General features: G+C 43.2%; 1 pseudogene; it reads right to left on the minus strand.

Moving 5' to 3' along the window:
• Window positions 1-11,254: 11,254 nt before the first annotated feature.
• LOC136660904 (5S ribosomal RNA) lies at window positions 11,255-11,371 on the minus strand (annotated as a pseudogene).
• Window positions 11,372-12,103: the final 732 nt, after the last annotated feature.

Consider the following 12,103-nt stretch of genomic DNA (forward strand, 5'->3'; position numbering starts at 1 on the left):
ACTACAATAAATGTGTTGATCTTTAAAATACCACAAGATGTTTTGTTGGTTTTGTTCAAACATACTAAAAAGGGGGAAATTCTTAGGAGATAGAAAGAATATGCTTCTTTTTTCTGTCTCAGTAGCTGCATCTCTATGTGTGCAAGAAAGACTGAATCAAACAGATTTTCCCCCTATGAGTCGAGACAGGAGGCTTAGCTGAACAAGCTTTTGGGAAGGGGCCCAGAACTTTATACATGTTGGAACCAAGAACATTGGAAAAAGCATGCTGGAGGTCTGAGAATTTGGGGTTGAGCATCAGGAGAGAACAAGACCTGAAGGTTAATTTTCTCAGAAATGTTATCAGCTGAAGCTTTGAGGTTTGGAGAGGTAGCTACAGATTAAGATCCTTGATTAGGGAGCATACCCAGAGGTGATGTATCGTGCTTATACAAGGACAGCAAAGAAACATCTTTGAATCAAAAGGCGCTCAAGATTGCAGAAGGCAGATAGGGGATGTGTAAAAACAAGATAAGTAAATTCAAGGTAGAGAGATGGCTCTTAGGAGGTTAAAATAACCAAAAGGACTTCTCACTTACATACTAGCTATGGAAGTAAAGTTGAGAGGCTACAGCATCTCCAGGCCAGCTTCCACCAGTACAGGCTTTCCCATAACCCAGTGGTATTCAAATTGGGGCATCGCGATACCTCAGCCTGTTGGTCTTGGCCTCTGCCCCCTTAAGGGGCGGAGGCAGCCAGGAGACGGGGGAAGACTGCGGATCGCGCTGCTCAGGAGGGCTGCAGGGGCTTGGGTGCACTTGTCCAAGCCTCCTGCAGCCTCCCTGGGGTGCGGGGAGCCCTGCGCAATCTTCGGCAGGGCTCCCCAGGTCAGGAAAAGTGAAAGCGGAGCGATCGCGCCCTGCTCCACAAAACCGGAAGCAGAGCACGATCACTCCGCTTTTCCCTTCTGCGCTTTCCCTTCTGTCTGCTTTTGCGGAGACAGAGCAGATCGCTCCACTCTCCCTTTCCCTGACCTGGGGCGCCCCACAGGTGCTCGTGCAGGGCTCCCCGCACACAGGGACAGCTGCTGGAGGGACTGGTGAGTGCATCCCAGTCCCTGCAGCCCCCTGAGCGATGTGATCCTGGGCATCACATCGCTGCCTTCCCCCTACCCCTACTGCCTCCGCCCCCACCCCCGCAAAGACTTACTGCGGGTTTCAAACTCCCAGAGAGTTTGAAAACCAGAGCCATTACCTCTCTGTCTGTTTGTCTTCTATCCCAATAGCACAGTGTCCTCTCACTGCCTCTCCAAAGTCTTAAGCAGATATATTCTCCTGGAAATTCTTTGACTGGAGATGCCAAGATTTGAAAATGGATACCTTACATGTTATCACTGACTTATTGCCCCAGCTATGTTATCCTACCCTTTCACATGAACCTTCAAAGCAGCTTACAGTAGTCAGTATAAAAACAAGCAAGCAAAAAACGGTGAAAACACAAGAGGAGAAAAAAAGCAACAAAGCCTGTAGATAAAAATAATAGATATGACCCATTCAAAGGATTATTAAGTACCAAGGAAAGCAGGAGACAGTCCATACCTGAGGCTGAGGTGGTTGTGTGAAGTGGTGGATTAGTGTGTGGGGAACTTCCTTTTTAATCCTGGAAATGAGCTGCTTTCAGTTGCTGAGCTGGGCTGAGGTATCACGGCGAAAGAGCAACCCACTCTTAATTGGGCTCTCCCAATTAAGCCCGCAGATAGTTGGGCTTTCCCATATCTTGAAAATATGCTCAAGATTTGCATATTTTCTCTTCTGTAATTTGCAGCCAAGTCACTAAATGAGAAAAAAAAGTGCTTATTTCTGGTCATGACCTGATTAATGACATCATTTCTTGGTTTATGACATCACTTCTGGTCCTCAGCAGGCATCATGAATGCTATTCGGTCCGCTGTACGAAATGAGTTTGGCATCCCTGCTCTAGCCCACCATTTTTCTCTCCTCTACACTTCCTCTCTGGATCCAGGAAGCAAAAAACAAGGACAAGTGCTGGAAGTAGCAGCTGACATATTGCTGGGTAAGGGGGTGGTGTTTAGTGAATCACCTGAGATGCAAAGAGGTCTGTAACAAAGAATGGGATGTAACCTAGCACCTAACAGATAGCACAGATTATTCTAGGCAAACACATCTAAGGAGCAATTTCAATCATTTGGATGCCACCACTGAAAAGTCCTCTTAAGAACATAGGAACAGCCCTGCTGGATTAGGCCATAGGCCCATCTAGTTCAGCTTCCCGAATCTCACAGTGGCCCACCAGCCACCCACCTGAACATAGACAGTGGTCACAAAGAAGAACCTCAGTAGAAGATTTTAATCATTAGGCAGATGCATGTGGGAAAGCCAGTTTCTTTTGACACTCAGGCTGCAAATCTGCTATATGTTGCTGCTACCACATTGGATAGATACCTGTTTCTTTTTCATCTGCAAATTACACAATTTATTGTGGTTCCAGTTCTGCTCCCTTCTTACTAAAATTCCCTGAATTTTTCCCCCATCATCCAAAACAATATAGACAGGATCAAAGTAAGTATTTTTCAACACATTTCCTACCCAAACAGCTGATGCAATTATAGGTTGCAAAGCACACCATTGTGCACCAATGCACTACATTTACCATTCTTCTCCATATCTTACACAGTTCAGTTCCATGGGGGAGCAGAAGGGTTCTGGAAACCTGCATTCTGTTGCAAGTGTTGACAAGAGAAGGATTTGGTGACATCCCTAGTTGTAGGACCAAGACAGAACCGGCTTTCACAACCATTGGGCCATTTCCATTGGACCATTTCAGCGACGTGGAGAGGGGGGATTTGCTGCATGGGTAACAGCCTATCCTCCATACCTACTTTACCCAGGCTTCGCGCTCTGGAGAGGACACTCTGTTCCAGAACCACCATTCAGAGCGTGACACCATAGTCTTTCGAGACTAAAGGATGCCAACAACATGGGTGACCTCAGGTTCATAAAGAAAACACCATATGCTGGTCTCTCATGAATGTCTATGAATTTGAGTAGGGTGGAATATCAGGAGGACCCAAAAGAGATAAATTATATTTTCTTCTTTGTCTTACACCATCGTACTGCTTGATTTTCCTGTTGTACTCCCTCCCCCTTGTGAAATATGCCAATTAGGCTGGATCACAGGAACAGTGTCCAGGAAAGGAGACTGCTTGGGGTATGGAAGGAAATTATTTTGCAATCAACATCCTCCAGGTACTTTGAGAAGAGGTGGGACTCTTAAATAAGTTCCTCCTGAGGCAGCATAGTCAGATCTAGATGAGGTGGTTTTCATTCCTAGGTTTCCTGTCCCTCAATTAGCATCACCCCAAGCTAACCCCACCTACCGGTTTTAAGGCGTTTAATACTAGTGAACTCCTAGGGAAAGATACCTTGTGTCTTCACATTCATCCTAGACATTCAGGTGCCTGGATAACCAACTATTGGAATGTGGTCAGAGATTCTAAAGCCAATTTACACACAGCCATTCAACCACCACCACCATGAAATTATCCCATATTCAAAGTCCACAATGCATCACCTTGGAGCAAACCAATTCCAACTAGGGGCATCTCTAGTTTATATTGTTAATACAGACAAGTAGTCAATCTCTAAGTCGGGATCGAAACTGGGTCCTTCTGGATGCCAAGCAGTTCTCTCTCTCTCTCCCCCCCCCCCAAGCAACATCTATTTTTCTTACACTATTTATATGACAGCTGGTGAAACAGTTCCCAACAGGCACTTCTCACCATGGGTGGACTATATATCCTAAGCCTCTCATCCCAGTCCTAATCCTAACCCTACCTTTTATAAATAAAAAAGTACATCTAATATCAATATATCTATATTGGGACATAAATGTCTGGAACATAAAAAGAACGGATACAAATGTTCTTCTGTGTGACAAAAGTACTGCGACTCACTTGACCAGGATGCAGTGCTCTTGTCACTGTCTCACACTCCTAGTCTGTCTCCCAAGGCAACTCACCTCCATCAGTGGCCAGCTGAAAGCATTAGAACATAACAATATCAGATGCAGAGAAAGCATGGACTGCAGTGTACCTTGTAGGCCATCTCCTGCAATGGTGCTGACAAGAACTCTACAAAGTAAGTGCAGGTGTACATAAAAATTAGCATCTACAGCATTTAGTTAGCCTCAGTAGATGAATCAATTCACACTTTTGCATGGACTACAGATGTTGCTCTTCTCCTTCCTCTTCCTCCTACCATATCTGGCCATGAATAGTCAGTCAGCAGGCTGATTAAATAATCAGTACAAGAACTTATGAAAATAAAACCTGGCAAGCACCAAAGGTGTTCCTTCCTGTGCACATGAGCAGAAGAGAGCTCAGAGGGTGCATCTAACCATGGAAGCATGCTTCCCCCCCTTAAAGGCATGCATACACGGAAAAATGTTCAGAATGTGCATGTTAAAAGATGGAACAAGTGAAGGGCTGTAGCTCAGTGGAGGAATGTTTGCCATGCATGCATGCCATGCTCAGATTCTAGGTTCAATCCCATCTCTTGGTAGGGTTGAAAAGGATCATTCTCTGAAACCCTGGTCAGCACCGGCCAGTCATTGTCAGCAAAACTGATCTAGGTTGACCAGTAGTTTGATTCCATCAGAGATAGCTTTCCATGTTCCTAATGGTGATAATATTATATCTAGATATTTGAATGTAAATCCGAGAGGCCCAGGAACTAAAATGGATTAATTAAAATGTCCACCTTTAAAAGAGAATATAAGCATGGGAGACATTGTGGAAAGTGGAGGAACAATGAAAATCAATGGGAAGCTATCCCTGAGTACAGGATCAATGGAAGAGACAGCATAGGTCATATGAGAGGAGGCATTTCGCTACATATCAAAGAAGGCATGGAATCAAATTCAGCTTGAACCTTTCTAAGAAGCAAGCCGCAATCTATATTCACTATGGCAGTGGCGTAGCTAAGGGGGTGCAGGGGGTAGCAGTTGCACCAGGCATCAAGCTTTAGGGGGGCAACAAGCTGAGCTTGACACTAGCGACCAAAATTGTGGAAATTTTGCTGTGTATAGATAATACCATCATGTTATATATCATTGGAAAGGTAATTTAATGCAGAATGCAGTTAAACAAACCACATTGGAATATCTGTATTCTATCAAACGTTACGGCCAATTAACTAGAAAATGAAAACACAACTGTCTTATGGAACAAAAAGTGGATTTGCTTAACTCCAAACTGACCTATGAGTCTGATTGTTATGAATGCCAATGAGATGTTATTACAATACAGCATGGAACCAATAACTTTTTATTTACTTAATTAAATTTGATATTATCATGCGGGGGGGGGCGCTACAAAATCTTCTTTGACCCTGGGTAGCAGATAGATGCCTTAACTATGCAACGGACTCGGGGGAGGCAGCAGAGCAAGTGGGTGGTGAGCTGCTGGGAGGAGGAGGTGGGTTCCTCCCAATTTTCATCTTTTAAAAAGCCTGGGCGCGATGTCACTTTTGGTTGTGACATCACTTCCGGGGCAACATTTTGAGCTTGGCACCGGGCTACACTATCATTAGCTATGCCACCGCACTATGGGTACCAATTCCAGGCCATAAAGCAAGGAGAATAGTAGTAGGGACATATGATCATTCGGTGGACCAAGCTAGTTTAATTTGCTAAGAAGGAAAAAGAGAGGCAGTGAAAGTGGAGAACAGAATTATCTTAATTACTCTTAGATCAACTGGGTAACTATCCACTCAGATCATCACCAAAAAAAAAAGAAGAAGAAAAAAGAGTTTCAACACAAAACCAATGTGGGTGTTTTGTGTTGCTGACATTTATTTTTACCTGAAAATACAGGGTGTCTTTTAAAAATGCGCACATATTTTAACAAGCTCTAATAATTCAATACTTCCTTGGGGGAAAGCCTGCAACACTCCAACTTCAAAGGGAATAAACTGAAGACATTTTGTGCAACCCTCCCAGCATCCAGTTGGTGGATGATTACAGATCCCTTAGTCCATGATGTCAGTGGAGTATAGATGCCAATGGGGAACACTTCAAGCACTTGGTCCCATGAACTTATTAACCCATTTTTGCCCAGCCCACAGGTGTACACATTTGGTCCCTGTTGCATATATGCAACATTGGGCAGAAATGGCTTGAGTGGGTCTAAGCAACTGCTTTGTGTACACCATATGCAGTATATGTGTGAATGACAGCATAATAAAGATGTACTCGGAAAGATATACAAGCTATAAAGTGTATGCATACATTTTCATGAGATCCCTTTGATATGGGCATGAGAAATGTCACCTTTATCCTCCATCAGGAATAATTCAATTTTGCACACAATCCCCCCCCCCCAAAAAAAAAATCAAGTTTATATAACACTTGAAAACTAATAAAAGTGAACCAATGAGCAACACTTAATTAATTCTGAAAGCTTGATACAGAGGAACATTTTCACCTTCTATGGAAGATGGAACCAGATAAGGGCTGAATAGGTTTCTTCCAGCAGAAAGTTCCAAAAAAAGGCTGCCACAATAAAGAAAGCCCTCCCATGTGTTCCCAGGCATAATGCCTCTGGCAGGATCAGAAGGCCTCAGGATGACAATGATCACATGAGAGAACTGGGAGAACAATTTTACTTTTGTTGAAAGTCTGTGTGGTTGGGTTTGCATGCTCTCCACAGGGGCTAAACAGTCCTTGGCCCTGATGGACTAGAAATAGCCTACAGGTAAGTTGTTCTTGATTCCCCCCCACCCACCCAGTGAGTTGTTAACAGAAAATGGTTGCATTGTTGAATGAGCTCCGCTATGTGCTGCAAAATTCATACACTTGTCACTAACAAAAACCACCAGAGCACATAAAAGCAAACAAATGCAGCACACAGTGAAAGCACAACGTAAGAATCATTGAATGGAAAATCTGGAAAACTGGCTTTGGTAGCTTGCTCTTGAAGGTCTTTCACCTGCAGTGGAAATAATGGTAAAGGGTGATCACAGTTTGACCTCTCCTTTTAAGGCCAGTCCTTCATTGTAAACCAAAGTGATGTCAAATGGGCAAGGACCTTCCCTTTCTTACTTTAAACTCAGAGGTCAAAGCCTAAGCATGGCTGGACTGTGATGGCTTTGACGGGGCCATGATGGGTTATGCGCAACCTCCTGGTTTTAGAAGTAAGTGACTTCAGAATGTCAGGTGCAAACGAGTGCCAACAGGATGTAGGTATGCTGTGGTGTGCTCCCTGAGGCAACTGGTGGGCCACTGTGAGATACAGGAAGTGGGACTAGATTGGCCTTTGTCCTGATCCAGCAGGGCTCTTATTTATTTATTTATTTCCTGCTTTTCTACCCTTTCTTAGGGACCATTAAGGCGGGCTGCTTACAAAAAACTTTAATACAATAGATAAAAATGCTAAAACGTTAATAAAAACAATGAAAAACATAAAAACAGTTATGTTATGACCTAACATAACATGTTTGGCCTGTATCTAGACAACCATCAATGATTTTGTGCAGATTTCTCCAGGAATATGCATTGTGCTATAGATGAGAGGCAATGTCTTTCTAAGCATGATCATTCCCAAGATGGGCTAGGTCAGGAGACTTGTCTGTGGCCACCGGAGAATCCACAGGGCCATGGCACTGTCACAGTTGGGGGGGGGGTTCTGACTAAGGAGAGAATCAGGCCACCTACAAATATCTGGAGAACCAGAGGTAAAGCAGAAGGCTGCAGGGCTTTTGTCATACTTTTGGCCCCTGGCGCAGCTGTCAGGAATGCAGAGCAGAAGGTGATTTCAGCCCAGTCAGCTCTGAGGCAAGGCAGTAGCAGGGAGAAGCAGGCAAGTAGAACAAGTCTATTTATTTGTTTCAAAAGATTGATACCCCACCTTTCTTTAATAGTCCAAGCTATCTAATAGTAATGATAAACTTTAAAAATAAAGATGTCACACACAGAGGCACATTTCTCGTTGTTTTTGACTTGTTGATTCTGTGTTGTGAGATAACATCACACAAACAACCAATAACCAAAACAAACATAATAGAAAGAAGGCAGTTGGGGAAAGATGTGTCTTCAGCCTTCTCTGAAACAAGATGGAGGGGGCCAAGAGAGCTTTTCATTGGGGAGAGTCCCATAGGAAGGGTGTTACCACTGAGAAGTCTCTTTCCCATGTTCCTACAAGCTCTACTTCAGATGATGGCAGGATGTGCAAGAGAGCTCCTCCAGAAGATCTCAAAGCATATGAATGGAACCTATTTCTATTCTACTTTTCCTCCAAAGAACTCTGGGTGGTATAGATGGTCTCACTATTTTATCCTCGTAGCAACCAAGTCAAGTGGGTTAGGCTGAGAGACTTGTTTTCCATGTCCAAACACTCTAAATACTTCATCACACTGGCAACACACTGCACAGACCATTGGTCAGCTATTCATGGGTACCGCCACTTCCATCTGAAAGAGGTAGATTACAGCTATCCTCCAGCCATGCGACAAACTAGGGCAGTTGCTTCAGGCAGAGAACTGGCAGAGGGCACCCAACTTTGTTCATTTACCTACTTCTGTCACTTCTTTTCCTGTGGCTTGGATGCAACAAGTAAGAAGGGGAATGGAACCAAAGAGAAAGTAGGGAAGAGAAGAGAGTGATGGCTAGAGTGATCCTGACACTCTAGGTCACCATTCTGCTCCCATTCTCACTTTCTGTTCTGCTCCTTTCCCTCTCTTCCTTGTTGAATTAAGGAAGTGGGGGGAGGAGAAGGAATGGTGGCGGCAGCAGGTGGAGCCCTGCTAGACAAGGAGAAAGTACTACTTCAGGTATCATGGTTGAATATTCGCTCATACCCTCCCTGAAAACGGAACTCCCTGTACATTCCACTTGAAAGAATCTAGACACAGCTTAAAACAGGGCCAAGAGAAGGGAGTTTGCTTTTCAAGCAAATCCCCCTCTGAATCTGAATCTCATGGCAAAATATGGAGCTACAGATATCAGTGCTGTGACCCCACGTGGCTGTTCTTATGCTCTTCATATGAAAAGAAAAATATAGAGCACTCTGTGCAAAATTCAAATGTGCTATGATGCAAGAAATTGCAATAATGAAAATACTATAACAGGGGGTAGAAAACATGAAGGTGCATCTTAGATGTCTCCGTTTTAGTTAACATTTTATTCTCCCCCCCTTTTCTTTTTTCAAATTACCAAACTATGCCTTTGTAGTAGAAGTATTTCTTGAAGTCATCCAAAGTTAGTTGATACCTTTTAAGTGGGATTCAATTAAATCCCCATAAAATGATCAATGTAAGAGAACTTGACACGTTTCATCAAGAGAGGCCTCAGGAAGGCAAATTGTCACGTTATAAGTTTTCCCCAGGAATCCGATAACATTTGACGACTGCAAAGCGTAAGGGGCTGAACTGAATTGCTCACTCCTCTCTTTGTGCGAACAGAGAATTCAAGAGTTGGGCCAGTATATTTCCAAAGAAACAGGACAAAATCTTTGAGACTGGAAATCCCATTAGCTACAACCCTGTTCTGCGCCTCCATCCACTCCTATTCATGTGGAGAGCAGGCTGCATTATGACCGCTCATGTGAGTTCTGCAAAACTTTCTCTTCCTCCAAAGGAAAAGAGGAAGACTGAAGGAAGAGTTTGTCTGAAACTGTAGTCCACCTCTCTCTCTCTCTCTCTCTCTCTCTCTCTCTCTCTCTCTCTCTCGTACTCCCTCTGCAGCTCCATTCTATTCTTCCTTTTCAAGCCAGAAAGAGCTTCACACCCTCTCTAGCTACGCTACTGCCTCAGTCACAAATTGTCCATTTCCTTTGCTTGGGATTTGCTGCCTTGGCAGCTTGGGAGATCCCATGAATTCTCTGACTGACAGTCGCGGATACTCAGGGCTCAATACCTTGCTGCACAACCTTCTTTTGCTGTGTAACTTTTTTGCAGGATTTTTTGACTAGCACAAACCCATTAATTCCATCCGTGCACAAAATGAGTTTCTTACAAATCACCAAGTCCCCATCTCTAAGATTGCGATAAGATGTTACTCAGCATCCCCTTTAACTGCCTTCGCATTACAGTAACCTCTCTGTTTTTCACCCACTGTAATGAAAGGCAGCTTACACAATGCCAAAATAAGGCACCCTAAGCCAGTTCCATCTCATACCTCATTAAATCTCCAATACAGCATTCATTCTTATAGCCACAAGGCCCCTTCTTGCTCTTGTACAGACATGCGATTCATTTACCATTATTTGCCATTATCCCTAATGGCATTCGAAAGGATTAAACTAAACTTGGTGGTCCATGCACTCAAATGAAGAAAGTTCACAGGAAGCAGAATGGTATGAGACTAATTAAATTCATTGGAGTTCCTCCAGTAATCTGTGTCCTTAGCACATTAAGGTGCAATGAGTATCAATTTATCATCAAACACAGAATACCCCATTCATCTGCCTTACAGTGGAATCCTATACATGTTTACTCCCAAGTAAATCACACTATCTTCAGTAGGGGTTCCTCCTAGAATTTCTTAAATATATACGATTTAAGCCATAATCTCTCTGCAGAATGTCCAGGAGCTTAGATGTATTCACTAGTACCTCTGACATGCCTTACATTATAAAGTTCCTGATAGTGTTGTTTGTTATGTGTAGTAGGAATCATTCCATAGTGTGTGTGTAGGCCATGATCTAAGTTCCTTGACAAAAGTGTCAAAACAGACCTGACATTCGAGGCATGTTGGCTTCCCTACATCATTTCTTTTCACCTGCAAGCCTTTTTCTTCTTTCATCAGATGTGAAGATGTTTCAGTCACACTGCATCCAGCATTGGGTTCCCTACCAACTCTCCAGTCATGAATCAGCTTTTAGTTAAATTACTGTTTACGCACAGAGACTATGGAAGGGCAGATATAAATGCACAGGACTTCAGGCAAAGCAGTTGATATGTGACTTTTCAGTCAAATGGTGAGGGGCACATCACAAATGAGAATAGTAGAGGCAAACGTAACAAGAGAACAAGCTGGTAACTTACTCAGGTGGGGCTCTGGAAGCAGAGATTTAATGCCACTTCTGCTTTGATCCTAAGACATAAGTTTCCATTGGCTCCTCATTTCATGTGAGAATGCCAACAGTGTTGCCGTTTTTTACTTTGCTCAGTGTGCTGACCACATGGGCAATGGTAGAAGAAATAATTTTAAGTAAAGGCATTCTCGTTGGCAACATTCACTCTCAAAAGACTATGGTATAAGCCTACAGCACCTGGTATTCCCAGGCGGTCTCCCATCCAAGTACTAACCAGGCCTGACCCTGCTTAGCTTCCGAGATCAGACAAGATCAGGAATCTGCAGGGTAACAGTTGAAGTGATGGTGATAACAAGAGTTTTCATAACACTTTGGAACATTATTCTAATACCTAATGTTTTTCAAAGCAAGCTAGAGTTGCTTAAGTTCTCTTTCTCTGAATTTTCCTCCAAATGTTGGAGTTCTGAATTACTTGGCATTGTTTCTTAAGTGGAATTCATGCATTGTGAATCCTATATTGTCCCATATTTTATTTCTGGATTTCATATAGAATGCCATGCAGAGTTCTTCTTATTCCTTTGGGTCATACAGCCCCCTCGACATCATGAATGTGAGTGTAATGGTGCAAATTTAAGGATCAAACAAGTCTTCATTCAAATTCAGAGCTTTAGGTTCCAAGGGGCAATTATGAATGCTAGGGAAGGAGGCTCAAAATCTTGAAATAAATGGGACTGACACCTGAGTAGACATGCACAGAACTGTGCTGCTAGTCATTGGCTCATGACTTTGGAGTGACAAGGATCAGATACTCAGAGCATTAAGAACATCAGTGTAGCACTATCTTTTTTTAATAGTAGCTGTAGGGAAAGATAGGCATCAGGATGTCAGTATGAGCAGAGGGAGTGGTTAACTCTCTTTATTCATTTTCTGCAGTCCTAACTGGGTTAACCTACAGAAGAATTCAACCAAGCAAAACACTGAAAGATGGAGCTACACTGGTGCTTTCCACAGTAGGGCTGTTTAGTGATGACCAAAGGTAGGTCATCACTAAACAGTAGGGTACTTCGTTCTCTT

This window comes from Tiliqua scincoides, chromosome 9 (genome assembly GCF_035046505.1).
Source record: "Tiliqua scincoides isolate rTilSci1 chromosome 9, rTilSci1.hap2, whole genome shotgun sequence".
NCBI lineage: Eukaryota > Metazoa > Chordata > Lepidosauria > Squamata > Scincidae > Tiliqua > Tiliqua scincoides.